Genomic DNA, 17,194 nt, shown 5'->3' on the forward strand with positions numbered 1-17,194 from the left:
TTTGGTTCTCGAAACACGCCCACTAAGCATTTCTTGGGTTATTGTTTATTCTAGGTCCCAACTTACATTATTGCAGAACCTATAATTTTTCATAATTTTTGTGTATGTCTAAGTGTTCTATCTTTTTTATGTGTAAGCCACTCTATTCATCTTCCTTTAACATATGTCCCGGGAATCCTCCACCCAATTACCTGTCCCTGTCTGACAGTGTGGTATACCTACATACCTACATTGCAACGATTTATTATACTTTACCATTCTGAAGAAAAAAGGAAGCATGTGCAGCGATAACCAGCTATGTCCCTGAAGACCATAATGTCGTTCAAAAAGACCAAGGGTAAAGACCAATCCCTTTCCAATTCTCACTGTTAACCACTGCTAATCCATAGTTGTGTTAACCATTGTTTACAGTCCACAATAAAACCACAAACAGAGTCGCATACAATATTTGCTACTCTAGTAAGTATTTTTCACCTGAAAATATGCGAACTAAAAGGGTATTTTATCAATTGAGAACACTGGTAAAAACTAGAAAACAGTAAACATACCCTAGTGAAAGTAAAAGCTTTTATGAAAACATGTTGTTATTGTTGCAATCAACCAAAGCAAGTGTCTTTTTTAAAACGTTCTGCAGGCAATATGGAGCCTTGGGAAAATGAAAGTGACGTTGAAGCATGTGAAGTGATTTTTCCAGAGATTTTCCCCTGTTATTATGGCGGTATCTCCAGATCCCTCTCGCGCGCGTGCACTGCATCTGCCGGTCTCCCTCGCAAGCAGTTTGTCTTGCACACTTGACTGGTGGGAGATTTACAAACCCTCTTCAGTTTAAATTAATTAATTTAATTTGATTTAAATTAATGATTATGTTTTATTTTTATTTTCTATGATGGCCAAATAAATCCCTACACACGTTTCCATTAAAACATTGTGAGCAAGAGTTTATACGGTGCTGTAAACTTTAACTATTGGAATTCTGACGCAAAATTTTCACCGTCCACCAGTTGAATCAAATTTCGCAAAATCGTGTTTTCGTGAATTGTATCGTCTTGGATAATGTCTTTGTAAAGTTTTAAAAATAGTATATAATTTACAATTAGTAGTTTACCCAGAATAGCTCAGAGAAATAAGTTTTTTGATTGATCCATATTGATACGCAGGCACTTAAAAAAGCTAGGCTCAAACAATTATTTTAGAATTCTGCTAAAATTATTTTCATTTTTTTTGTCTCAAGATAATGAAGATAGTATATTATTAGACGAATAGTAGCTGAACATTGATTTTAGCTAAATATTAGATTTTTATTAATCAACAGAACTCAACTAAAATCTAAACTACGCCGTCTTATCAAATATATTGCTTACATTGGTGAGTCAGAATTCAATGGTGTTCATAGAATTCAATTACGATATATTCTCATGTCATAAAAGAGATTAGCTGAATACTTGGAAACAAAAAACCACAGGTCATCGAGATAAAAAAAAACGGTCTTTGTTCCGCAAAACTGCAAGATGATTTGTAAATTCGCCTCTCTACCATTCTTGTTATTTTAAGTATAATGGTGGCTACTTGTTTTGAATGCTCATTCTAGATGTTTCTATTATACAAGATACATCTCTGATCGCGAGGGTTGCATCTCACTCCTCTCTCCCCTAGTTGGGGAGGAAGGGGCAGCTCATGTTCGTGAAGGTTTCTTGGGAAAACAATCATCACATTTGAATTTTTCAGATGGAACGTGAAGTCTTTGGTTTTTTACTGTTATGGGGTTTATGCAGGTTTTGATTGAATCAGTGATTGTACGTACATTGGTATCTACAGGAGAACCATTTAGAGAGATTATTGTTTGTGTAGTGGTGTATTGTATCGTCAAACTATTGCGGGGTAAGGGTGGACTGCGGGGGGATATTCAAACTAGTTAAACAGCCCGAACACCCCGTAGTTTTTTCAATCATTTTTATTTATGATTAATCTTAAGCTAGGTCAAAAAGTTGTGTCCTTTGCATGATCATATTTTAAGTAGATACCTACTTAGGTAGCTATAATAAAATAACATTATGGTTTTTGCTGATTCCAAACTTTATTGTTTCTTTTTTAAATCCATGAATCTGATTTATTTTACTTAAAAATACTTTTAGGTACTCATGCTTTTCGTATTTCTGGTGATAGTTCCGTGTATTTCAGAATAAATAGGTCCCTTCCAATGGCTAATCTTTTTTTTTTTATTATTTTAGATTTAACGTTAATTGTTCCCAGATTTCCTCAATTTTGGGATTTGAATGTTATTCTGAAATTTTGCAGACATATTCACTTGTATGTTGTTTATCGTTTTCTCTTTAAAAAATCGTATAATTGAATAAACTTAATTGAATATTGTAAAAAGTGTTACAGTGTTGTTTATAATTTTTTTTTCTCATGTTCTAACTTATTTTGTATCACATTAAAGATGTACCTTATTATGTAAAAACCCTTTGGCGTTAAATAAAAAAATAACACAAAAATTAAATTACACTTTTTTGTGTATTAATGTTGTGTTTTCAGGGATCACCCTTTTCGGCATTGCTGAAGTTCTTCACATTTTCCATTAGTCTTGGGGTTTTATAAGCCTATATTTGTACAATATATATTTCCAGGAACTTTAAAATATGTTTTATACTTACTCTGTTATATGAAAACAATATTTCAAATAAATATAAATGGGTAAACTTTGTTTTTAAAATTAACGAGAATACTAAACAAAACATAAAAATTAATCAGCACGGAAAAAGTCCTGACCATGGCATATAACAAGGATTAACGTCGACTGTTAAAAATATTACTTTATACCCGTAGACAAAGCCTGCAGACAAAGGAGTATTGGGAAACCAAAACAAAGATGGCTGCATGATGGGAATGAATAAAAGAGAAAATGTAGAATTGGAGGCATTAGGCCTTTCTTCTACAGGAATACTAAAGTATGCGATTCGAGTATCTTTGCGACTGGCGTTGTCGACATTTTGTAAGGCTAGCATTACACTTGTAAGTTTTTTCGTAAATTTACGACTTCTAGCCAATGGGCGCATTGGATTTTCAAAATGCAAGATGCCCATTGGCTAGAAGTCGTAAATTTACGAAAAAACTTACAAGTGTAATGCTAGCCTAATACAGGCTTGGTGAGATTTTTCCATTTTATTAATTCAGTTCAGTGAGTCTTAAAACTGAAATAATAAAAAAGTCCTCAGTTGCGTCAGACATGTTGTGTAAGCACTAAAAAATCTTGTGCCTTAAATCAATACAAGGAACTAAACAGTCAACAAAGAATGACAGGTGATAAAAATGACAGCTATAGCAACAGTTTGGTTATGAGTGAAGTCATGAAAATAACAGCTACAGCAACTGTTTGGTTATAAGCGAAGTTATGGAAATAACAGCTACAGCAAATGTTTGTTTATGAATGAAGTTATGAAAATGATGGCTAAGGGAATTGTTTGGTTACGAGTGAAGTTATGAAAGATTTCTAGTTTCAACATTTCGAAAATTCAACAATAAGTGGCGATGCGGGTCTCGTGATTGCAGTAGCAACGCGACGTGTACGGTCTGTGTGATACTTGCGTATTCCTGTGGAAGTTGGGCCTTACATTCTGGCTTCATACAATCAAGACACTCACAGGGTGGACCGTTGTATTACTAATGAGAATAATAGTTCATAGTTCAATGTGAAAAGCGCCACCGGAAACGACAAACTATATGGATGGCAGTTGGCACTATCCTCCTGCCGCTGAGAGTGCCTTTTTAACATCCCATTTTGAGAATGATGGAGAAATTCAAACAAAGATGTCGTAAAGTATTGCTTAAGCGAATTTATATTGGCTAGTAACTAATACTATGCAAATGTCATATTCACCAACATAACAACATTATCCGACTTTTTTTCATTTTAATTAGTCGGTCACATGACTAGTATCTATAATCTAATAAACAATTCAAATCTCGTTCTTATTTCAATAATGACGCACATCACGTAAGTATAGACGCACACACCTCTTTTATCTTCATTCAGATTTAAAAAAGATTAAACCTTAGCCGTAATCACTGTATTATGATGTTATGAAGAGATAAATATTTATTTATACTGATTATAATAAATTAAATGAAAATAACAAACATTTTTTTACACCACTATTTTTAACAGAAATATTTCAATATTTTTCAAAACATTTCTACATTAGGATATAAAGTATACTTGTTATTATAATTATTGAAAAAATAATGCATAAGTTGGGAAAAAAAGTATTTTCATAAATTAAATTTGGTCATTAAAAACATCCATAGTAAACAAATGTATTCAATAATACATCATGTCAATATTTTAAACTATTCAATGCGCATACATACAGACACACACACATACATTACACACGTCACACACACACCTATAAACTACATAAGTCACCTGGTAATTAAGGAATAAACATACCACTTCGCAGATATTACAAGGAAACATATCATAGGTTCACAACATGAAGTATCTTATTCCTGTAAATTGTTTCAACTCTGTAAAACATGTACTGTTTGTTTCTATAATATAAAATATAAAAATTCAATTATGAAACCAATTAATATTTTTTATTAAAAATCTTGGTTGAAACAAAATTGGTTATTCTCATTTATGTTTCAATCATAGAAGAGGTTATTATTATTGTAAACTATATTAGATTTTTTTTTTGCTAATTTGCACAAAATTACATTTTAGTTCAGTTTCAGTAATGTTTTATTGTTATGTTCGTTCTTCAACTTCTTCACAATCCTTCAAAGATGTGCTATTTTACCAATACAAAGGTTCTCACCACAAATGAGTTAAACCAACGGAAGTGTGTTGTTTGCGTGTCTGGTGTAAAGTAAAATTTTCCTTACTTCGGGTGAAATGTAATCAAACTTTTATCGTAATTCTTTCCTGAAAATATGATCAATTTTTTTAACTCTATGAGGCCTAGGGATAGAAAGGTCTTACGCAAAATGATAAACGATTTCATTACAAATCGTTATTGGTAAAGATTAGACATAACCCATTTAAAGCCGCATCTTTACTCATCTCTATGGGTGATATGAGGTCTATCGCTATTCCGACTGACAACAACGTCATTCAATGATTTTAAAAGAATACCCGTTAGAAGTGCTACGTGCATATTTGTTGGTACACATCTTTGACTGCTGTAACGCGTTTTCGGTTTATTTATAATACCTGTGTTAACTGTGGCAACATTACCTTCCCTAGGCAACTTTACTATAGTCTACTTGTAGTTATAAAATTATACATTACTGAGAAATGGAAGCATATAGAAACTTAGAATAAATGTCAGTAGGTACTCTAAAGATGTATTTTTAACGGTTTATTTTTATGGACTGGCAACATTGGTTGTCAATCTTAATTGGCCGCTTTAAGTTTCAACCGGTGTAGAGTGTTCTGACTGACTTGTGTGGAATTTGTCTTAAAGCGCATAAACTATTCCCCCATTGATATATTACGTAACAACTCAGGGAATATTTATAAGCTACGAGGCAACGTTATTTTCTTTACAATATAATCTGCTTGAGTAGTTGGTTGAGGTTAGGTAAAGTAAAACAGCAATATGGCATATTTACTTTATGCTAGGGTTGGCACAATCAGATATTTTTAAAAAAATGGCTCGACGCAGTGGTGGCTGGTGACTTTTGGGTGTACTAGAGTGCTCATATTACAAAAAAAAGAATTATTGATGTTGTTGTAGCTGAAAACGATTTTTAATTTTTTTTTCGAAAGTTAGATTTTTTGTACACATGTTGTGTCTGTATTTAATATTTGCTTATGAAATAAAAATATTGAATAATTATATGAAACCCAGTTTCTTTTCAGTTTATGGGTGAATATCTGCGTTTGCAAATGCTCTATTTTGAGTGTTTACCTAATACCAATTAATTTTTTCAGATCTACAATGCCGCCTAAAAAAAAAATCGGTGGAAACTTGGGGCAAGACCTAAATGAAATTATACAGAGGAAACAAAGTCATTAGCAATTGGAATACTTAAAAATATCATCCTATGAAACTGAAAAAATGGTATTCCTCGGAGAACCATAAAAAATGTGGCTAAACCTGGTATTCGGTTGAGATTAGATGCAGAGGAAGAATCAAATGTGCTTAAAATCAAAGTGCTTATCATTACTTATAATTATGGCACCCTTTTAATTCAGCTTTTTTTTTTTTTTACGGTGAATACCTCACAAGAGTCCCAACTGCTCCCGTCTGGAGCCAGTGAGACTATGGCATCCCCAATTGGGGGATGTTGTGAGGCTGAAGGTAAGTGGGGAAGGGAAAGAGGAAGGTGGGGAAGTACCTGGCTATTCAGATCTAGTCACTAAACACGGCTAAAGCCATTTGGAGCAACGTTTCAATTCTAAATGGTGGTCTTACACCAGGGCGATACTGGTAGTATCTTCCACTCTATATTTCTATTGATTTAGATCAATCTGTATCAGCAGAAATAAAGTCACTGGCGAATGGTGGGTTCATATTTTTTTGGAGCGACACTGGGAAGAGTTCGCAGTAAGGGCATTTCAAAATGTTAAAAGAGCACGATTGGAAAAAACTTTGGAAGCAGAATACTTTAAAAACCTAGAATCGTCGTTTGCAAATATGCCTCCCAGTCATGTGTCGGAGGTATTGGCTAAATATGAGTCACGTAAATCGTTGAAATATTATATTGTCGTGATTCCAAGTTTTAAGAATCTTGAAAATCTATACTCAATATCCCATTACAAAGCCATCCGCAATAAGTGTGGTATAAAGTTTATTAAACCCAGACGTATAGAGACGTGGATAAAGTACCCACTATATTACGTATCATTGTAAAGTTGTAATTGTATTATTGCGAATATCACAAAATACAGAAAATTTCATTCTAAGGGATAAAAAAATAAAAAAAATGACTTACATACTTAACTTAAATATTTAACATTAATATTAGTTCCAAAACAGATATTTTCAGAGGCGAAACATATCATTATTGTATCGGAACTTGACTGTCTTGCCGGTACAGGCCTTATTATGGCACAATCAAATATTGATTCAGTATATATCTGACTCCGAATATAAGAGGAAAGTGGATCATGAAAATAATACTAGGTTCACAAAAAATTAAGGAATGCTTGTACCAAAACGAAACAATAAATACGGACAGCGAACCTTGGAATACAACGTGCCCAAAATACTTAACATGTTACCAAGCAATATAAATTACGAATTACCTCAGATATTCAGATATATGCTGAAAACATGGCTACTAAGTAGAGATACTCTGTATTAGTAATACTATTGATTATGACAGTAGTGATAAATATTATATATAATATTATGTAATGATATTATTTTTAATATGTTATATTGTAATTGAACATGAACATCCTGTTGACAAACTGCTTATTTGCGTTTAAATGGGATTGTACTTTGAGGAACAATAATTTTTTTTTAAACCCACACAGGAGGGTGGGTAAGAATCTGTGGCCCAGTGTGTCCATTACTGACTGACGTATGAACACGTCTCATCCCATGAGCCCGTCAATTAATGTTTCAAACCAATGTGCCAAATGATAAATTAGCAATTAAATAATGTCTTTGTTTTATTATTTTCTAATACCGTATTGTTACTAAATTTATAATTTTAATAAAGACTGATTTCTCGATAGTAAAGTGTTTGTGAACTTTTTGTGACAACCCTACCTCGTAAAAATAATTTGTATGAAAATTATAATGAATCCAAGGGCAACTTTACCTAGTAGTGAAAATTTAAATTATTTTTTGCTATCTATTTCTTTCCTATTTTGAAGTAATGAAAAGATAGAATTCATTGTGTGTTGTTCTTTTCTTTCTCTAAAATGTCGATTCCAAGATATTTAAATAAAATATTAGTGAAATATAGTGCCGAATGTATGGTTAACATATTCTATTTATTACATTTATGATAAGTACTTATATCTAAATTTTATTCCGTATAATGTTCAAAATTATGGTAAAGAAAGCATTTTTAACCTTATGGCTTGTTTTTATATTATGGTACAGGTGCCATTGTAAACTATATAGCTTGTTCTTATATATTATTATGGTAAAGATGCCATTGTTAACCATATAGCTTGTTCTTATATTATAGTACAGATGCCATTGTTAACCATATAGCTTGTTCTTATATTATGGTAAAGATGCCATTTTTAACCATATAGCTTGTTCTTATATTATGGTAAAGATGCCATTGTTAATCAATTGTTCTTATATTATGGTACTTATGCCATTGTTAACCATATAGCTTGTTCTTATATTATGGTAAAAATGCCATTGTTAACCATATAGCTTGTTCTTATATTATAGTACAGATGCCATTGTTAACCATATAGCTTGTTCTTATATATTATTATGGTAAAGATGCCATTGTTAACCATATAGCTTGTTCTTATATTATAGTACAGATGCCATTGTTAACCATATAGCTTGTTCTTATATTATGGTAAAGATGCCATTGTTAACCATATAGCTTGTTCTTATATTATGGTAAAGATGCCATTTTTAATCATATAGCTTGTTCTTATATTATGGTAAAGATGCCTTTTTTAACCATATAGCTTCTTCTTATATTATGGTAAAGATGCCATTGTTAATCAATTGTTCTTATATTATAGTACTTATGCCATTGTTAACCATATAGCTTGTATTCTTATATTATGGTAAAGATGAATTTTTAATTCAATGTCTTATGTTTATTTATTTCCTAGTACTTAATACGTAGGTAGGTATATTGTTTTATTTATTTACTGGTGACAAAATTTAATTTGTCCGATCAACGTCTGATTGACTTTTATTTATCTAATACTAATGGATCCCCAGTAATGTTTCGCTATTGGTAATGTATATCTCGGACGCCTCCAACATCTTCCACCATTCACTGTTATATAGCACAATGTTACTAATAAAAAACTAGATTACATCAACTTTAATTTGACTCCATATCTTATTACGGTGCAGAGATATTGCGTTAAGTATTCCTCGGGCGTTCCCGACTTTTTATACTATTTAAACATCTCTAAACACTTCTGGCACAAATAACAACAAACTTAAAAATTTTCAGCGATATATATCCACTACTTTTCAGGCTGAGTAGAAACTACAAACACCGTTCAGTGGCTGAGTTGGCATCGCGTCTGGGTCCCACCGAAGAGTCGTGTGTTCAATTCCTCAGCTGGCCAAGTCCTTCATCACGACACAAGCAACGTTTTACGCTTACTGAGCAGTAGGAGATTTTTAAATATTGCCGGATTAATTGTAACCTGGGAATGTTTGTCTATCTTAAAAAAAACAAAATTTTCTAGTAATACTTTTTTGAATAAAAAACGTTTGCCGATCGTTATAACAGAGATCGTTAAACTATATGGTAATATTTAATAACACAAAAACGTTAAAAAAATATTTCACTGATCTAATCATAAAGATAATAATTATAACCCCTTCTTCACAATCACCGCTGCAAGTTTAAAAAAATATATAATTGTGATCATCAACTGCTAAGTTTGATAAAAGCAATAAAAAATATTGACTGAACAATAGGCAATGATTAGAGACATCTGTTGAAGTTTGTTTGAATCGCGAGGTGTCGTATGTTGTGTATATGTTGTGTGTCGTGTTTACACTGGGGATCTGAATTGTACTCAATCAGACAGGGTGTCCTTTTAAAGTTTAAACCACCCCTAAATAGCAACCACTTCACTTGATATGGTTGGGAGGGGAGAACAACTTTTGGTACAGCTAAGAACCTGTAACAAACTCGTTACACGTCTAAATTATTAACCAGTTACTAATAGTAGATTCCGAAGTCGATTAACATTAGAAATGTTTTTTTTTTCAAAGTGGAAACGAAGTATTCTGTAAAATGTTCATCTTCATCCCAGAAAACATTCATTTATTTCTTACGCGAATTTTAATAATTGTAGAAACATTATACCACCTAATATATTCTTCTGTCTTCTATATATCTTAATTATAAAAGAGATTGTCTCGGGTCGAGTGGTTTCGCCGTTGTTTTTTTGTTTATCTCCATATTATATAAGGAAGATAAAATAAATAATAACATGTGTACAATTTGAAGGTGTTTGTACTCAGTTGATTTTTCACCAAAAAACAGCTCAATATAAATCTTCAAAGTATTATTATTATTATTATACACTGTAAATAAGTGTCCCGGGCAGGATGATTTTTTTGTCTGTATTCAAATCTACAGTTTTATTTCGTGATTGATGATGTTTTCCTCACTTGATTTTCAAAACAAGAGTAAGGTCACTGTTTACATAAGTCTAATACTTATTCATAAGTTTATGATGTCTTCTAAAAACCACCCCATCTCCTATTTCTACCCCTTAAAGCATATTGATATTTGCAATCTAAATGAAATTTTATAAAATTTGCGTTCAAAATATAAGGAAAATTACTGTGTACATCTGATTTCGAAAAAGCTCTGCGTAGAGTCCAGACAACGACTGGGATTTTAGATAGTATTAGTAATTAATATAATAATCACTTCTGGTTTGCAAACGTTTATTTAACTTCATGGGATGCTAACAAGTTTCCAACTATCAGGGACAGTGACTGAGTTGACATCGCGTCTGTGTCTCACCCAAGCGTCGTGAGTACAATTCCTCAGCTGGCTTCAAGACCTTCGTCACAACACTAGCTAAATTTTCTATTTACTGTGGTGTTGGTAAGAGATTTTTTTTATAAATATTTTCTGGTTATTCGTAGGCATTTTTTAGGTAGGAATTTTGGTCTTTCTTTGTTAAAAAAAGACGGAACTAAGATTACACGCATCAATATTAATTAGCAATTGTTCGCATAAGACAATAGAGTTCATATGTAAGCACTCTTTGTTAACCAGATATTTCTTAATAGTTAGGTATCATAAAATCGTTGTTGTGTAATTATATTTGGTCAGATTTAAATGACCGTAAAGTATAGCGGCAACAACAAGCAAAAGGTTGTAGACATCTGGAATAATAACTCGGGGCGTTCAGAAGGGGTGTTGTTGAAGAGCACAGAGGGTGTTGGCAATTGTTAACGAAAGGAGTGATTTATTACTTTGATTCAAGATTAACATTTGTATGGGCGATTGAAAACTTGGGTTTGGTTATATGTAATAATGTTTTTTAGCAAGCCAATTATTTTTGTTGAAGATCCATTAATTTCTACGCAACTGAAACTAGAATATAACGATCTATTATACGGTATAATAATAATATTTAATATTTGGCTAATTTATATAGCGCCGTTTTCGTGAGAAATCACCTCAAGGGCGCTGTATTATCGTGTAAGATCTAATTATCCATTTTTGATGAAATTTTGAAACATTTATGTGAAATGCCATTGGCAAGTCAATATCCCTGTCAACCACGCATTTGTGCTTACAATAGAATAAAGAAAAACATAGAAAAAGGAGAACATATAATAAAGAAGAACACCAAATTAAGAAAAATATTGAATAAAGAAGAATATATAATAAAGAAGAACGTAGAATAAAGAAGAGGATAGAATAAAGCAAGCAACATAGATAGAAGAATAACATATAATTAAGAATAATATAGAAAAAATAACAACATAGAATAAAGGAGAACATAGAAAAAAAGAATATATAATAAAGAAGATTATGAAGTATAGAATGAAATAGATAGATAACAACACATAATAAAAAAGAGCATAGAATTAAGAAGAACATAGAATAAAGAAGAGCTAATCGGGCCCTACATTTACAATACCACTCTAGGTATAATACCTACATACTGAAACTAGAAGTGACGATATCAAATAAATTATATATTAGGAAATTTGTTCTCATAAATTTCGAAACAATTTTGTCAAAAATATTGTAGGTACAAATACAGATATGAATAAGTACGTACTTGGATAATTACTGCAAAACAATCATTTGTGTGTCTTCTCTCTTTGTTGCCTTAAGGGAAGTCGCGTAGTGCCAATTATATGTGGAAGTATGTACTTGTTTTCAGAAGATAGAAAACTTACACCCCGTATCTAACTTTAGATTGGAGTGATTTTTGTTACTTATTTTAATTGAATTCTCATAATACTATTTGTGTGTAGAAATTGTCGAAATTATCCATTGTGCAGTTTTTGTGTGAAAAAACGGTATAACACAATCAGGTCAATAAATTATCTAAAAACGTTGAAAGCATCAATTAATAAACATCACAAAAAAAGCAAAAATAATGGCCCATAAAACACAATATAAAATATTCTGTCAATGGCGCCAAATTCGGGGGAAATCGCAGATTGTGATATAAAATGGCGGCACGTGAGGGTCACGTGGCAAGTCACGTGTCTGCGGCGGCCAATTAGAGGGCGTTGCGCATGCGCTATCAATGCATCATTTAATCCTTCCTCCTTAATCTCTTACCTGAAATCCTTTATTATCTGCTTGTAAATGTTTGGTTTGTTATTCGTCATGTTTGTGGGGTGACTTGGTGGGAAATAAATTGTCAACATCTAATTGTATTGAGAAAATAAGGGTTATATTTGTTAACATTTTGATGGTCTCCGTGATTAAGTGATTATGATCCATCGCTACGAATCCGGTAGTCGCGGGCTTAAATGCCGGCTCGTGTATTTAAAATTAATTTGACTGATTTGTGTTATTTCACAATTCAATCATTTAACATAATGCATGGTATATTGCATAGATCCAATATCAATTTGGTGAAACTTTTCTCACCTTTCAGAATCGAAAAGTTGGTTGAAATGGCTTTATTCATGTTTGGTCACTAGATATGAATAGCCAGATACTTTTGCACATTTCTCTTTCCCTACATCCATCCCCTAGACATTACCTCACAACATGCCTTAATTAAGTCTCACGTTAGAATGATCGAATTGGTTCTTAAAAATCAAATGCATTTGTTCCACTTTATTCAACACTATAACAGACAACTTTTTTATGCCAATTAGTAGGTTGGTAAAACCTATCTTTTTTATGCCAATTAGTAGGTAGGTAAATCCTATCTTTTTTTATGCCAATTAGTAGGTAGGTAAAACCTATCTTTTTTATGCCAATTAGTAGGTAGGTAAAACCTATATTTTTATGCCAATTAGTAGGTAGGTAAAACCTTTCTTTTTTATGCCAATTAGAAGTAGGTAAAACCTATCTTTTTTATGCCAATTAGTAGGTAGGTAAATCCTATCTTTTTTATGAAAATTAGTAGGTAGGTAAAATCTATTTTTTTATGCCAATTTGTAGGTAGGTAAAACCTATCTTTTTTATGCCAATTAGTAGGTAGGTAAAACCTATCTTTTTTATGCCAGTTAGTATGTAGGTAAAACCTATCTTTTTTATGCCAATTAGTAGGTAGGTAAAACCTATCTTTTTTATGCCAGTTAGTATGTAGGTAAAACCTATCTTTTTTTGGCCAATTAGTAGGTAGCTAAAACCTATCTTTTTGTTTTTGTTCCGGATGTGTGGAATTCCGTTCCTGCCTATATTAGTCGACGTAAGCTGTTGTGTGTTCGTCGGCGATCTGCAGTCGTACTTGGAAACGATGACAAGTTATAACATCACGGGGTAAAATCTCAAAACTCTTCCGGGAGTCATTTTTTGCAAAAGACCCAGGTAGATACCTATTAACATAGACTTAACGAAATCCAGTAGGTTCATTCTGATCTAATATATTAATATCAATTTCACAAACATCACATGGTCGCGAAGTTCACATAATTTGAAATTATATGAATCTAGATATATTTTTATAATAGTTGTGCAACTTACATTAGATTACACCCCAGATCTCCAATTAAAAAACAGCAATGTTAGTAATTGAAATACTTAAGTTAGTTAGAACTTTGCTCAGCTTCGATTCCCCCTGGCCAGTGGCGTACTGAATCGGAAAACAGGTCTAAACCGATCAAAATAAAATCAAATCCACCACCGGCCGGCGTTGTAATAATGGAATAATAGTTGAGAAAGTTATTTTCACGGTAGAACTGGTTGATGCGGATTTGTCGGGGGGTTGGCTAGGGTGAGGGGGTGGCTGGGGGAATTGGGGTGATCGTGGGGCACTGGGAATGAGGGAGGTACGCCACTACGTAGAACACGCTAAAGAGGGGCCTGCGGTAATTGTTAGCGAAGCACAATACATTTTTGGTAAGTAAGTAAAATATTTGAGATCGAACGGAGCAGGGGTAAAAAAATACTTGATATTTTATTATTAATAATAATAATTCTATGATGATTTGCATTGCATGCTTTTGTGAAAAATCGCCTTAAGGGCGTTGTACAAATGTATGAATATATTAAAATTACTATAAATGGCTTCCAGTTACGATTTTTTACTAAGCTTAACAACTAGTGACTTAAAACGAAGACTTATAACTACAGACCAAAAACTAAGACTGTAATTTAAATCTAAGACTTATTAGTGACTTATAATTAGTAACTTAAAACTTATTAATAACTGGTTATTAACCCTTTCAGTACCGCACTTTTGTTTCCACATATAGATAAATATTTGAAACATTTTGGTGCATAAATTGATTAGAAGTGTGGATTATTTTAAAATTTGATTTTAATTATTTTTAGGCATCAGAGGGTTAGTTGACAAATTTTAATTAGCAAGAAAAAAATAAGATACAAAAAATACAAAAATAATAATGGATCCCAGTCCAAGCAAAACAGCAGAAATGGGATGTGTCGTTATATTTACGTTGCAGAAAAAATAGACGCCCTGCCGAATATCATTCAGAAGTGATATGCAAAATTCGGTGCGATTTGTTTCACAAAATCAAAAAACAATTTTTTTCCTTATGTTCCTGTTCCAGAACGCTGGTACTGAAAGGGTTAATACACAATACACCCAGTAATGCAAGCTTGTGCTGTCAGTAGTTAGGTATGAACAAACATTGAAATATTAAAAGTTGTGGTAAGATAATATTAAAGTAGGTCACACAAGGATATGCCATTCCTTGTCTCATCAAATACATGAAAAAATCATAACCTGTTATAACTGCATAACAACAGAAAAATAAAATAATAATACTTTGTCATGCACCACTTTGGATACAAATAATTTCAAAAGTTTGTCATTCAAGATGGCTCACCTTAGATTTGGCTTTAATGTGATTTATGCAAAATCTAACTAATGCTATGTCCAAAGCTTTTTCGGTCCGTGACACGTCTGAAGCAATGCTGTCGTTATTCTGGATACGAAATGTTAAATCAAATTTCACGTTACGCCCACAACGCACTCTCTCGCTCTATCTCTTCAGTGCCTGCTACCTAGCACAATAGTCGGATAAATAATAATTAAATTAAGTACCCACGGAAGTTGCTTGATTTGGGTAATTTATCAGTCAACAAAACAAATCTACCTACTCATGAATAATCAATATTTTTCAATGACTTGGTCCACTTGAGATAATATCATGAGAAGATAGCAACTAACCTGATAATAAATGATTGATTTATGATCATATCTGGATGAATTCAGAAATTATCCGATCTTACTTTTGTCCAACTACTACTGCCAACATTCCACAACTTAACCATTATCTCAATTTTATAACGTGAAAGAATAAAAAACATACAAATAAAACACAATACCATTACAAAGCACACATAGTCATTATTATTATATTATTTAATAAACCTCATTGAATTTCATGTACCTACCTACGATTGCTACATGTTCTAAAATCCTGTTTAAATGCAGAGATGTGCAAAATGGGTACCCAAAACCATTTGAAATGCAAAATGGAAATGGGTAAAAACTTTTTCATTTGAAAATGCAAAATGCAAAATGGTTTTTAGAAAAGCATTTCAAATGCAAAATGCAAAATACCTATTTTCAAAATGCATTGAAAATGCAAAATGGTTTCTCAGGTCAAAAAATCAAAATAATTATAGAATTTGTAAACAATTTTCTCATTTAATGATGGACATCAATGTAGAACAAACATATTACATGATGGTAAATCCAAAAACACCACAACTACAGAGTATGAAACCACAAATAATTTGCGCGGGACTTATGTTGCCAACGTAAAAACATAGAAACTGCTATCTAACAACCCCATGTTCAGTATTTGAATCAGTATTTTTTGTAATCAATTGCCAGGGCTCCTACCAGGGAGCAACTTGACAAATGTAAATTATCTCTCATAGCGAGGTTGAGGACCGACTGATATTTGGGGCTTATGAAAAACAGATGAGTGGAGATAGTAGGAAGAATGTTGCAAAAAGCATTTAAAATGGAAAATGCATTGAGAAAAGCATTTAAAATGCAAAATGCAAAATGGTTTTTAGAAAAGCATTTAAAATGTAAAATGGAAAATACCCATTTTGCATTTTGCATTTCCATTTGAAATGGATTTATTTGAAATAAAGCACATCTCTGTTTAAATGTAACAACATCAGCACTGAGCATTTAAAACACTCGCTTGTACCTAAATAACATGAAATTAGTAATAGATACTCAGATGTGGTGGAGTTATTTATCTGTATGGAAGGTAGGTACAAGAAGGTTATAGTATCATATATATACACATTTCATTTGCTGAAATGCTGACCGTTGGATCCAACCCTGGCTAGAACCAAATGGAACAATGTCACTCGAAATAATATTGAAGATATTTTCGGTGTGTATTATTTTTTAAGTGTGAAAAATATTTATCTTTCAATATTCCAATTTTGTTGTTGTTTTGAATAAAGGTAGCACATCTAACCTTGTAATGGTCACATTCACCAATCAATCTGATCGAACGCTAAATTATCTAAGAAGTCTAAGTAAATCACATTAAAATATAATATAATTGAATCTACATGTTCATTGTGAATACAAATTTTATTTTATAACATCAGAACCATTATTTTTACTTTATTATTATTTAATTCTTCAACTAATATGACTGTTCTGCTAAGCTGTTTTAATTTCGAACTGAACATAATAATTAAATATTTATTTAAAAAATGGTTTCTAACCCCCGTCCCATAATAATATACAATACGTTAGCGTAATATAATAATACATACTTGTACATGTAGTAAATCGCGTTCCACGCTTCAACGGACTTGGGCCGAGTTCTTCAACGAGATTGTTGAATCGATTCCCTTACTTTAGTTGAATCGACTTAAATCCTTCCACGAAAGCCGGCGA

The sequence above is a fragment of the Hesperophylax consimilis genome, chromosome 2, assembly GCF_061612785.1.
Source record: "Hesperophylax consimilis isolate HC1 chromosome 2, BYU_Hcon_1.0, whole genome shotgun sequence".
Lineage (NCBI taxonomy): Eukaryota > Metazoa > Arthropoda > Insecta > Trichoptera > Limnephilidae > Hesperophylax > Hesperophylax consimilis.